Source organism: Sorghum bicolor, chromosome 8 (assembly GCF_000003195.3).
Source record: "Sorghum bicolor cultivar BTx623 chromosome 8, Sorghum_bicolor_NCBIv3, whole genome shotgun sequence".
Lineage (NCBI taxonomy): Eukaryota > Viridiplantae > Streptophyta > Magnoliopsida > Poales > Poaceae > Sorghum > Sorghum bicolor.
The window spans coordinates 52,011,035-52,025,908 of record NC_012877.2 but is presented as its reverse complement, the minus strand read 5'-3'; the positions used below and the strand labels follow the sequence as shown (position 1 = coordinate 52,025,908).

Below are 14,874 nucleotides of genomic sequence, written 5' to 3'. Positions count from 1 at the left end.
GCCTAAGATTCTCAAGTACTTGTTCGAACTCAACTTAAAAAATAACCTTACTTAATGAAACATCATAGCTGCATGTATGGACATAATTAAGATGCGTTACAAACATGATATATTTTAAGCATCTTGTGAGCCTGGATCTAATTCCATTCACACCTACTGGATATATTTTAGCTCAGCATCTGAAAAGAAGTACTAGACACAGTGCGGCAAACTGTTAAGATAACAGTTATGCTCTCACACACCATACACATTTAATGTTAGCAATGTGTTGAACAAATCTCTGGCCGTTTCCCTCTAGGATCTCCACAAATTCTCCTGGCAGACAAAGCTCACAAAGCTCTAGGTATGCTAAGTTTGTCATGGCACCATCCATTATCTCAACCGTCGACAGGCGCTCCAACTTCCCAAGGTAGAGTTGCTTGAGCTTTGGAAACCATCCAGAACAGAACTTCAGGGATTCCCCATCGTTTGTACAATGAAGATTAAGATAAACGAGGTTTACCATTTGAGACAGCAAACTGAGGGGATCTTCCTTTAGCCCAGATCAGCGCATTGATAGGACCTTAAGCTTATGAACCAACTTGCCAGTCAAGTAAAATTTCTCCAGATTCCTAAGAGATCCCAGTTTTTCCAAACTAAAGGATTCTTTCTCACCACTAGTTCCGACAGCCAATTTTGTAAGGGTCAAGGGTGGTCATATTCATGATGGAAGTCCAGAGATCTGCACTGTAGCTTTGGAGGATTCCAGTGATGCCTAAGCTTCTTAGCTGCGTCAGGTAACCAAGATTTTGAGCTAAATCTTTACTGGATCTCACCTTCCGTAGAGTATGCAGCTGTTTGAGACCGCATATATTACCACCAATCGATGTGCCATACATATACCATTTGCTCACCGACAGGTACCGGAGGCTTGTGAGTTGTGACCTGACCAAAGTTATTTCAGATGGCAAGTCCCGCACATGAGCGAACCTGAGCAGCAATATATGTAGTTTTTTAGCCTTGTCACTGACCTTAGTACCTTCTTCACTCCAGTTACGTGATAAATCAAGAAGGTTTCGGATTGAATAAACCAGTTATGGCATCAAGAATGACCTTGAGTTGAGGACGGAGTATCTGAGGCACAAGAGTACAAGACCCTTAACAGTCTGAAGTTTGACGAAGCAGTGTTGATCCATGGAATGGACACATGTCTATCAAACAACAAAAATGTGCGCAGATGCTTGGGCCTGGTTGATACCCTTGGACTCCACTGTGCACAGATACACGGTTTGCCACATTGCCAGCATCTGTTACTTCTGGGTGATTGCAGATATGAGCAAACCTCTCCTTTCTTGATATGGTCAGTGTCATTTCCCTGACAAGATCGTGCACCTGAAAATGAAATCTCTTTACCCTTTTTAAATTCGTTCCTTTCAGTTACTCGAATCAGTGAGCGCTGAGCAAGTTCCCTGAGGTATTCCTCCGCAACTTCCTCCAGTGCTGTCTCTGTTCCTCGATCTTCCACAAAACCTTCGGCTGCCCACAATCTAACTATCCACCTCCGTGAACTTGATAATCTTCAGGGAATATGGTACAGATGTACAGCACAATAAATGGTTCCTCAAGTGCCTTGGAAGATCATTTAAACTCAATTTTAGAACACGTGAGACACAGCAGAGTTCTGGATTGTTTGTTACTACCTCAATTCCAGATTGTAAGACGTTTTGGCTTTTCTAGATACATTTCTTTTGCTATGTACTTAAGTGTATACACTATGTCTAAATACATAACAAAAGCAATGGAGGTGGACAAATAATCCAGAACAAAAGTAGTTGCCAATTGAGTTGATTGTAGAACAGTTGCCACTCTTGTTCCTCCATTTCTCTGTAAGAAGGCTCCCTATAGCACGATAGCAAGGGGCAATCCTTGACATATGACCAATATAGATGTTTGATTGCTGAGTTTTGAGAATGCCTTTATGCTAAAGCGCTTCCATGATTCTTGCTGCAAAAGAAGATCAATTTTGATAGTGTGGTCATACTGAGCTAATGTTGCAACACCGGCATACTGTAGCACAGCACATGGGAGGTTGCTGTCCGTAGGGTGCTCGATATGGGCACAGCGCGTGATCAAGCATTGTAGAGTTTCAGCCACTAGTAGGAACAGGTAGTCCTTCTACTTTAGACTTTAGACTTTGTCTTTGTTCTTTGTACTCTGTACATTGGTTCTTTGTACTTTGTACCATGTACCCTATAATCTGAAAATCTGCCGTTTTGGGGCAATCAATAAAGTTTTAATTAGGTGGGGAGCGACTCCCCCGTTGACAGTCAAAAAAAAAAAAAGTTGCAACACCTTCAATTCGAGCAGTAATGATTACCTTGCTTCTGTACTTGTTCTTCACAAATGCTCCATCAAAGCATGGCCAACAATCTCTACTCCTCATAGCATCCAAAATAATAAGGTATCTCTTGTTTCTGAGGTAACCCTTGATCTTTCCCACCAAATCATTATGATCAGTCACGCAGTGCTCATATGAGTCATCAAGTTGCGCCATAACTTGTTCTCTCAAAAAAAGTTGCACGATAACTTTACTCAAAAGGTCTTCAATTTGATAATTTGGTGGAGATTCTGCATGGGCACCAATGACGCAAGGAGGTTCTGCACCACCTGAAGGGTCAGTAGCACAAGATGCAGGTGGAGCATTAACCCAAGTTGAGTAATGTAAAGTGGCACCCATAGACTGATCAGCAATTGGATTAAGAAGGACATCAGGAAGGAGAGAAATCTCAGCTCGAAGTCTTGCGCCTGCATTGGGATGGAGAGACTGGAAGGGAAAGACAGACTCATAAAAAATGGCGTCACGTGAAATATATAATCTCCTTCTGCAACATCAAGGCATTTGAACCCTTTGTGCATGATACTATAATATCCAAGAAGCACACAGTGCTTAGAACGAAACTGCAGCTTGTGTTTATGGTAGGGGTGCAGGTTCGGCCAACAGGAACAGCCAAATGTGCAGAGACTAATATAATTGTTGTTCTGAAGAAACAACCGTTCAAGAGGTGTATCAAAGGAGATAACCCTAGATGGTAGGCGATTAATTAAGTATGCAGTGGTGAGAAAAGCCTTATCCCAAAACTTGAGGGGCATAGAGGCGTGAGCAAGATGTGACAGGCCTACTTCAACAATGTGTTGATATTTGCGTTTAGCAGAGCCGTTTTGTTGGAGCATGCAGGAAGGATAGACGGGAAATTCCGATGTGTTTGAAAAAAAAAGAACTTCTGGTACTCCTCACCCCAATCTGTTTGCATAGTAACAATTTTACAATTGAAAAGGTGCTTCACAAGATTTCGGAAGTCATGAAAGTGCTGAAAAAAAATCAAATTTATGGCGAATGAGATAAATCTGTGTAAACTTTTAAAATCATCAATGAAACTAACGCAATAATAATTATTTTTCCCAATAGATGTACGAGTAGGCCCCAGACATCTGAAAAAGCAAGTTCAAGAGGATGAATTGACCGACTAGAGGATTTGTGTATGACAACCAATGACTTTTGCCTTTGTTGATAAGCATCACATACTGAACTTTTATTCGACTCACTAACAAAAGGAAGCTAAAAAGTTTCAAGGACTCACTGAATAACTAGAGGCGATGCATGACCTAGTTGACTATGCCATAGGGAGTAGGGACATCGCCGGCTTGTGTGCACCAAAGACATGTTTATTTTGCACAAACTTCATAAGGTACAGACCCCCTTCACATCTGCCTTGCAGAAGATTTTTTCCTCATTGTGTGTACCTTAGTAAGAAAATGATTGGGTGAAATTCAAGAAAAGCATTATTGTCTGTAGCAAGGCGATGGCCAGAACCCAAGCTTTTGTAGGTTTTAAGAACATAGATGATGTTGTTCAAATGAAAACCATTATTTGGGTTGGGGGGGGGGGGGGGGGGTGGGGTACAAGGTGTCAGAACTGCCAGCTACCACTAGTTTCGATCTCTCACATAAGCTCAACTATATCTGGCTGCACAAGGTGTGTGCCAAATAAGTAACCAAGAAATATGTATACCAAACATGAACAGGCTATGGCTTACAGAAGAGTTATTTGCATTGGAACAACATTCAGCATGTTATTTTCTTAAGAACTTCACCAATGGTGTGATACTGTAATAAACTGGATCGTTTGTATCTTCCTTTTTTAATAGATCGGTTGGAGAGCTATCTGTCTTATTAAAACGACAGGTGGCCTAGAAAGGACCAATTTGCTACCTAGCTAGTAAAAGAAAAGGTGCAGTGGTTTACAAAGTTTCAGGGCACATGTCTCATTTGTAACTAATAAGTGCCTTTTTCGTTTATGCGCCTAATGTTGCCGGTTCAAGTTAGGTGTGCTGCTATTTCTTAGGTTTTTGATTGGATTTATTGTCACATTTTTCTTAGCCCCATGGCCCATGTGTCATAGACATACTTTAGTGCCAAACTTTGTAACGGTTGCTTTGACAATGAAGGGTGAAAGGATTTCTAGTGTCTTAATGGATTATTTGTGTGATGTTCTTGTCTGCATTATGTTGTGTTTCTCTTGAGTCTTGACTTTTCTGAATACTGTTACTGTTTTCAGAGTCTTCTGCTTATTTGAAGCTCCTGTAAAAAACATTGTTTTCAGAGTCTTCTGCTTATTTGAAGCTCCTGTAAAAACATTGGCTGCTGTTGGTTCTATGGTGTTCACCTGGGCGAAAGGGGATCGAAAACATCGATATAGGCATGGGTTGATGTTTTCCTATTTCAAACTTGAAAGGTTGCTTTTGTTAAGATGAATTTCCTGTCGTCGTCCCAAAAGTAAACGCAGATGGAGATGGTTAACCCTGAATGACACACCTTTACATCCACTGGACAAAACTATTGAAACAGCGGATGTGGTCCAGTAAAGGAGAAGGCGTACTCAGAGTAGAAGCCACTAGTCTAGCTTGAAAGCGTCTTAGACAAATTCAGAAATCAAAATCGCCTAATTTCGAGGCTGTCCTCGCCGGCGTTCTTCTCCCTGTTGTATTGCTTGAAGCGCTCATGTCGATGGCGGCATCGCCGGTGGCCACGGGTGTAACAGCCATCCATTCTTAGGTAGGTAAACATGGATGGCTCCGACTCGAATTCAAATCCACAAAACTAGGGTGAGATCCAATCCTTTCCGGTTTTCAAAGTTCCAGAAATTCCAGGCTTGTTGTGGACAACCACAGATGCCAAGCATGAATGAAGACACGGATTTAACACCACAGCTGAAACTCATTGATATGGACAACTAACGCTGCTCCTTTCAGTAAGTCCCTATGCATGTTTCAGGGGCGCTTGTGTTGGCTAGTGTCGGTTTCTTGAACAAGACCAGACATGCATTACTGTTAACTGACCATCTCTCATACTGTGAGGACTGAGGAGCTATGAAGTTTCAGAGGTTTGGACGTGCAGCTGGGATACATTGTGACAGAAGCTGCAGGTCCTCCATGCATCTGATTGGCCAGCTGAAATGAACTTGTCATGCCACGATTTTCTATCTGAACGATTCAGAGATAGTGATGGGAGGTGTCCCCCAAGTCCCATATGGGTGATTGATCAGCTGAAAAGGAACCTGGAATGCGTGCAGGTTTCTCAATGAAATTGACAGATGAAAGTAAGGCCTTGTTTACTTCCACTCAAAAACACAAATTTTTTCAAGATTCCCTGTCACATCGAATCTTTAGACGTATGCATGAAGTATTAAATATAAACGAAAATAAAAAATAATTGCACAGTTTGGTCGAAATTGACGAGACGAATCTTTTAAGCCTAGTTAGTCTATGGTTAAACAATAATTACCACAAACAAACGAAAGTGCTACCGTGTCACGAAATTTTTTCCTTCAGGAACTAAACAAGGCCTAAGAGGAATTCAAGAAAATTTAGATGGTTCCACTTGTCTTATAAACCGTATTTTTTCTACAAGCCAGAAGTGTTTTTCTCTCGTAATGAATCAACAAACAGTATTTTCAGTCATAGCTTATAGTTTTTCAGACAAGCGAACAGATTTTAAAGTATAATCGTCGGGAATCAATGAACTATATGATATGACATTGCAGTTCGAACTTTGTCCACTAACTTTCACAAATATGATATATATATATGATATGAGTATATATAAAAATTACAAAACTATAGCTACTTATGACATTATACCAATGAACTACAAATTGAACCTTTCTAGTAAGCATTACATATTTTAAAGTATAATCGTCGTGAATCAATGAACTATATGATATGACTTTGCAGTTCGAACTTTGTCCATTAACTTTCAGAAATATATATATATATATATATATATATATATATATATATATATATATATATATATATATATATATATATATATATATATATATATATATATATATATATATATATATATATATATATATATATATATATATATATATATATATATATATATATATATATATATATATATATATATATATATATATATATATATATATATATATATATATATATATATATATATATATATATATATATATATATATATATATATATATATATATATATATATATATATATATATATATATATATATATATATATATATATATATATATATATATATATATATATATATATATATATATATATATATATATATATATATATATATATATATATATATATATATATATATATATATATATATATATATATATATATATATATATATATATATATATATATATATATATATATATATATATATATATATATATATATATATATATATATATATATATATACTTTTACACGCGCGTAGTTACTCTCATCTATATATCTCTAGATTTAAGGTGTATATGACCGGACGAAATGTATATAGACAAAGTATATGATCATAGTAGACCATCTAGAGTGATATGTATGTTAAATATGCATACATACATAGAGTATATGGTTATACTTATTTTATATAATATAGTAGTGGCATTTTAGTAATATATTTAAAATAATTTTTTTTTGAAAAATTTTCGCGTGGTAAGATCTAGAGTATCTTAATATGAGTATATAAACATACTCAAACTGATAAACAAGTATGAATATATACATAATGTAGTTTATTGAAGATGAGAGTAACTACTCGTATGTGTACAAAGGAATTTCCCTATATATATATATATATATATAAATTGCAAAACTATAGCTACTTATGACATTATACCAATGAACTACAAATTCTAATGAGTATTTTACAAAACTTTAAGAACTTTGACCCCTAGTAACAAGGAACCCAAAACTTCTAAAGGGAAGTGTTAAAGGCCCTCTCGCCATCCCAATAAAAATAGCCCATGCCTATTTGGATAACAAGTGGAAACCATAACGGTTTTTTTTTACAAAAATTGTAGTTAGTCCTTGTTACATATGAGCAAAGTTGTATTTGTCGTAGTATAGTTACCACAAGTTATAGTTCTCTGGTACAGCGTCACACAAACAGAGATGAACTCATTGTATGCATTGCTTCACTAGTTATTTCAAAATGTGTTGAGCCAAAGTATACTTGAAGATCAGTATACTTGAAGATCAGTAAATTTCACAATCCTCCTACCTTTTTTTCAGATTATGTACTAACTGACACATAACAAACCTAACATGAACGCCTAGTCACGATTCAGATACGTCGATAGCTGCTTTCTAAGCACTCCTATCTAAACAAAGATCTCTAGGTATATTCCATCCCTTTAAATATTTTTTATTGCCTCCCCCATGTTAGCTTTGGTCTTCCTCTACCTCTCCTCACATTGATATCTCGACTTAAGACTCCACAATGCAGAAGGTCTCCTTTGGACATGGCCAAACCACCTCAACCTATGTTGAACAAGCTTTTTTCAATTGGTGCTACCTCTAGACAGTCGCGTATATCATCATTCTGAACTCGATCCATCCTTGTGTGACCACAAATTCAACATAACAAACGTATTTTCTGTGACACTTAGTTGTTGGACATGTCATCTTTTTGTAGGCCAACATATTTTGCTCCAACAACATAGCATGTCTAATCGTCGTTCTATAAAACTTGCCTTTAAGCTTTTGTGGTACCCTTTTGTCACAGAGAATGCCAGATGCTTGGAGCCACATCATCCACCTTGCTTTGATCCTATGGCAAACGTCCGCATCAATATCTCCATCCTTCCGTAGCATCGATCCTAGATAACAAAAAGTATCTTTCTTAGGCACCACTTGACCCTCCAAACTCACCTTTCCCTCCTCATAAGTAGCGTTGCCAAAGTCCCATCTCATGTATTCTGATTTAGTTCGACTTGACCTTTGGATTCAAGGGTTTGCTGCCACAACTCCGCATGGAGTGTTAAATACAGATAAAAAAACATAGTTTGCATATAATTTAGAGACGAATCTTTTGAGCCTAATCAGTCCATGATTAAACACTAATTATTAAACAAAACGAAAATGGTACAATAGCCAAATCTAAAAAATTTCACGAACTAAACAAGGCCTAAGGCTTTGCCCACGTGAAAACTTTTCATTCATCACATCGTATCTTTAAAAACATACATGGAGCATTAAATATAGATGAAAATAAAAACTAATTGTACAGTTTGTCTGTAAATCAAATCTTCTAAAGCTAATAAGTGCTCTTCCTGCCGAGCGTCTCTGCGCTTGTAATAAATGCTGTTGTACGCATGCATGCCGCTTCAGAAAAGCTTGACAAACAACATCAATTGGGCTTTGTACTCTGAGTTTGGGATAAGACTTGTTTATAGTTGGTAAAATGAAAAGTTTTCGGACACTAGCACTTTCGTTTTTTTGCTGATATTGTCTAATTATAGATAAACTAGACTCAAAAGATTCATCTCGTGATTTACAGGCAAATTGTATAGTTAGTTTTTATTTTTGACTATATTTAATGCTCTATGTATGTGCTGTAAAATTTGATGTGATATGAAATCTTGAAAAAGTTTTTGATTTTTAGAGTGAACTAAACAAGACCTAGATAATTTAGAGTAATTATAAGCTACGGCTCCACATGATGACCTAGTACATATGCAATTTTATGGTTTGGATACATAGACGAGAATCGTGTAATAGTTTAGGGTAATTTATTCTTCCGAATATTACATTAGAGTATGTGCTAAGGACATAACCATATTTATTACATCCTCTATTTCAAATTATAAGTTTCCTTAACAGTTTTAGATGTATGGTTGCAATTTAGAATTGAGGATGTATTAAACATGACATATATAATTGAGATGAAGGGCCATGCAGGACCTTGTTGAGACAAGGACACACCAACATAGACTACTACTTTTGTATAGGTGGTAAAAAAAACTATTTGTAGAGACAATTGTCACAAACACCTCTATTCATGTTATCTAGAAATATATAGTTTCCAGAGGCAAATATCCTGCCACCTCTTAAAACCAATTTCTAGAGTAGGATTATGTAACACCCTAGTGTTAAGCACACATTATGGTTTCATAAAAATCTACATAGGCATTGGCATAAGCATGAGCATCTCATCTCATAGTAGCCCATGTGTTTGAGTGATATTTTCTGTACATTATTTTAAGTGATAAAGTAATTACCACGATATCATGTTGTGCCTAAAAATGGTTGTGATGCTTGAGTTTTATTGATTTGTGCTTAAACTTAATTTAGAAACTTTAGGTAGAGCACTAGATTTGAAGAAAAGGATTTAAATTCAAATTCTATAAAATACATTTATTTCAAACCTAGAACTAACTTTATTTTGTAATTCAAAATACATTTGGATTCTTGAGTTGTATTTTAAAGCAAAGTTGTAGAGAATTTTATTTTGAGCAACTTTTATTTTTGAGTCACCTTTTGAAAATGACTACAAAATGCTCCAAAATCTCATTTGAAATTAATTTAGAAAAAGAAATTAAAAAAGAGCGCTGTGCGAAGTGGCCCGAGCGCTCCACTTCTCGACCCACCCCGCAAACCGGCCCAGGCCTCGCTTGGCCTCCTCTTCCTTCTCCCGCGCGCGCACACAGCAGCAGCGCCGCGCCATGGCCGAACATGCGCATGACGGCCGCGCCGCGTGGACGCCATGCGCTGCCGCGACGGCCACGACGCCAGCCGGTCGGGGCAAAAGTGGACGCGCGAGCCCCGCCTCAGCTCCCTCCTCCATTTGTTCTCTCTCTCTCTCTCTCTCTCTCTCTCTCTCTCTCTCTCTCTCTCTCTCTCTCACCACGTAGCAGCAGCAGGGTACACGGCGGTCCGCCATTGCCACCGCCACGCGAGCTCCTCCGCTGCTCACCGCTGCTCTCCCTTCTCGCACCCGCGCGACTCCGAGGCCACCCCAAGCTCCGCCTTGGCCTCCCGCATCGCGTGCGCGTGCTCTACCACGGAGGTGAGCACCCAGCAACAGGGAAAGCCTCACCAGAGTTGCGAGAGCTCACTGGAGTCTTCGGCTCCTGTGGCTAGCTCTCCTCTCCCCTCTTCCTTCCTGCTTTTTGCACGCATTAGCTTCGCCTTGCCCCCGCGAACCACTTTCGCCCCTCCGCTCGCGCTATCTTGGCCGGAGATAGCCGGACGACGGCGACCCACGCCGCCGTGCTGCCATACTCCGTGGGGAGCTCGCTTCGGAGCTCCTCAGACTACCCCGAGGGCACCAATCAGTGCGTCTCACCTCGGCGAGCACGATGGTGCTGACCCTGAGACCGGGGACCTCACCGAGTGGTGAGCTCCGCTGAGCGGAGCTCTCCCCCTCTCTTCTGTGACTGATGCGTGGGGCCGAGGACCCATCTGTCTGTCCCCATGTGCAACTGTGGGCGCACTTAGCAGAACTCACTGGATTTGAATTTTTGTTTAAAAGAAATGATTTCTAGAAAATGTTTAAAGTTTGTAAAATCCATAACTTGAAGAATATAGCTCCAAAAATTATGAAACAAGTTTTGTTGTGCTCTATAATTGTAGATCTACAGTTTGGTTTGTTTGCATGTCATGTTTGTGAAACTTTTTTTGTAAAAGTTTATTTAAATCATGAAAATGTTGATTTATTAAAAAAATGTGTACAAAATAAAATGTGGACTAGAAAAATGTAATTTCAGTTTTAGCAGCTTGGTACTGCTGTGTAGTCTCTGAAAAATATAAAACATGATATGTGCTGTACAAAAATAATTATTAGTGAATTAAATGCTTGAATAACTATGGTTTTAGATTTTTATTAAATAATCTATGCATGGAAATAACTTGAGAATTTTTGTAGGGCTTTCTTATGCTAGACAAAATTTAATAAAAATGTGAAATCTCTTGTTTGACACTTTTGCATGTATAGGGTATTTTCCATGATTTATGCCTAATATAATTGTTATTTTTGTGTAGACCATTTATATGTTGAAATGCAGTGAAATTTAGGGGTGCAAATGAGTGATGATTAGGTGCACCTCTAAACCTCTTTAGTTCAAATATTTATACTACTTCTTCAAAAAAATTAAGAAGTAGTACAAATATTTGAACTAAAGAGGTTTGGAGGTGCACCTAAAGGTTACCCCTTTGCACCCCTAGTGAAAATTTTATGGTAGGCTATGCTTGTTATTTGAGAGCTGCTGTAATTTTTATAGAATTTATTGAATACAAGAAATATATGTTGCTATTATATAACTAGTAATAATTAGATAAACAATTAATTGTTTTGTGAGGACTTCAAAGTAATATAAGTAGTTTGGTGTATCTTTGAAGCATTACAAAACCTGCTGATTTGTGTTGGTAGAAGTAGAGAAGAATGAAGTAGATGATTATAATTTAGGGTACATATTCTTGGATAAATTGACTACCTTGTAAAAAATAAGTAATGCTTGTCTTTGCATCATACTACTCTATCACTAGAAAAGAAATATGCACTTACTCAAGTACTTAATCAATATTGACCATTCTTATTGACCACCTGCATAATCACGCATCATATGTACTTTCAACTGTCTACTTACTTAAGCATATGTATCATACAGGTTCACAGAAGAACGAAGCAGTGACCGAATTCGAGGAGCCAAAAGCAGCAGTGGTGCAGGAGGTCACCAAGGTGGAAGAGCAGGAAGAGGAGCTGTGAGAGCATTCGGATCATCGTCTTAGCTCGTTTGAGAAAGGCAAACCCCAAAGCATTCTAAGTCTCCTCTAATTTCCACTAACTTATATATATATATATATATATATATATATATATATATATATATATATATATATATATATGTGTGTGTGTGTGTGTGTGTGTGTGTGTGTGTGTGTGTGTGTGTGATGGTTATATTGGTGCATTAAGTTTAGGAGTCGTTTGCACCCGTTGATGCATTAAATATCCCTTGGAATACCACCTTTCTATACACATTGTCCTATGTAGTGTAGGCTCGGAGTAAAAGCTTAGTTTGCTTAGTACGGTAGAAGTCGGGTGATTCCTAATGGATTATGAGGACGCTATGTTAGCTAAAAAACAAAAAATTCGACCTCATAAAACGGGATCAACTGCAAGTTATAGATCACAGGATTACCACTAGACGCGTAGGTGCAGCGGAAGTGACTCGGTGTAGTCGTCCGCGTAGTAGCAGTGCCGTGCAGTTACGTGGTCGTCCACCAAGCCAATCCCTCTCCTGCGGTTCATCCTTGTGCTCCAGATGCAGCACCTTTGAGCTATCACACACGTGCGGGAAAGAAGCATTGCGCCTACGGACTGCTAGGTCCACGAGGAGCAATAGGCGCGAGCGTGGGTGAGCGGCGGCGGCTGCCTAATGGTGCGGAATTAACCCTAGCCCCGCCCCCTCCCTCTCTTATATAGGCGTCCTCCAATCAGCCCCAAGTCAGAGGCTCAATTAGAAACCCTAAGCCTTGTCTAATTTGAGTCCAACCTGAATTAGGTTTCCAGCCCCTTAAGCGTGCAACCCTATGAGTTCACGTGCATATAGACATGGACTGAGTACTCCTACTCGCCCAATAGTTAACAGCGGCCTCTAGCAAGGCGTGGAAACTCCTATACGTACGCAAAGATCATGTCAGACGAACCACTACATACATATACATGTTATTCCCTTGGCACACGATATTTGGTCCAACTCGTGGGTTAACACTTAACCCAAGCACAGCCATGTATTTGTTGATCCAATCACTTGAGTGATCCAGTGATATCTCTCTCACATAGAGAGGGTGAAAGGTCCTAATATGGCTAGAGGGGGGTGAATAGCCTATTTAAAAAATCTACAAACTCACTAGAGCAAGAGGTTAGTTAATAACAAAGCGAAGCTTTTTGCTCTAGCTCTAATGGGGTGTTTGCAAGCCACCTACCCAACAATTCTAGTTGCTAAGATCTCTATGCACACAAGAACTAAGTCTCTACAAGTTACACTAGAGAACTAAGCTACACAAGTCAAAGTAAGCAACTAAACTAATTACACTAGTTTGCGGTAAGTAAAGATAAGATGAGATAATTATACCGCCGTGTAGGGAATGAACCAATCACCAATATAAACAATCAAGCACCGGGAGAATGCCAATCAAACACAATTGAGACACCGATTTTTCTCCCGAGGTTCACGTGCTTGCCGGCACGCTACGTCCCCGTTGTGTCGACCAACACTTGGTGGTTCGGTGGCTAAGAGGTATAGCACGAACCTCGTCCTCACTAGGACACCACAAGAACCTACCCACAAGTGAGGTAGCTCAATGACACGAGCAATCCACTAGAGTTACCTTTCGGCTCTCCGCCGGGGAAGGTACAAGAACCCTCACAATCACCGGGAGATGGCCACGAACAATCACCAACTCGTGCCAATGCTCCTCCGCTGCTTCAAGCCGTCTAGGTGGCGGCAACCACCAAGAGTAACAAGAAAACCGCAGCTAGAACGATCCCCAAGTGCCACTAGATGCAATCACTCAAGCAAATGCACTTGGAATCACTCCCAATCTCACAAAGATGTATAATCTATGAAGGAGATGAGTGGGAGGTGTTTGCTTAGGCTCACAAGGATGTCAAGTATGTTAGAATGCCAAGGGTGTAAGCCCCAAGCCGGCCAAACACGTATTTATAGCCCCTTCAAGCAAATAGAGCCGTTGGCTCTTTCACTGGGCAAAACTCGGGGTCACCGGACGCTCTTAAAGGGGCACCGGACGCTCAACACCAGCGTCCGGTGCTCCAACAACAGCCGCGTGTCAGAGTCTAACGGTAACCTGCAGAGCACCGGACGCTGAGCAGGTTGGCACCGGACGGTCCGGTGCACACCGGACTCATGCGCAGAGAGCTCCGCAAACTCGCAGGGTCACCGGACGCAAGCCACCGGACGCACCCTTAGCGTCCGGTGCTCACCGGACCCATGCGCAGAGAGGGTCGCAAAACGCCCTCACACCGGACGCGCACCACCGGACGCTCAAGCCAGCGTCCGGTGCCTATCGTCCGGTGCCTAACCCTAACCGAGTCAGGCAGCCTGCACACCGGACGCTCAGACACAGCGTCCGGTGCCTCTGAGCCAGTGTCCGGTGAGTGTTCCTTAGCGAGAAACACTCCCGCGACTTCTCCAAAAATTCCCACCGGCGCAATAGAAAATATGCACTTCATTTTCTCGAAAAGCGCCGAATCTCAAAGGGAGAGAGGAACCCATCCTCTCTCTACCTTTCAAACACCACCTCCTTCTCAAAGTGTGCCAACACCACAACGTGTGTACCAACAAGTGCACGTGTGTTAGCATTTTCACAAACATTTTCTTTGAAGGAGTTAAGTTAGCTCACTAGGTTCTAAATGCATGCACAAGAACAATGACACCTAGTGGCACTTGATAACCGCTTAGCCAAAGAATTCCCCTCTTTATAGTACGGCTATCTATCCTAAACGTGATCACACCCTCTATGGTGTCTTGAT

The 14,874-nt window shown here is 39.9% G+C and overlaps 1 pseudogene; it reads right to left on the bottom strand.

Annotated features, from left to right (window-relative positions):
• LOC110437603 lies at positions 227 to 10,047 on the bottom strand (annotated as a pseudogene).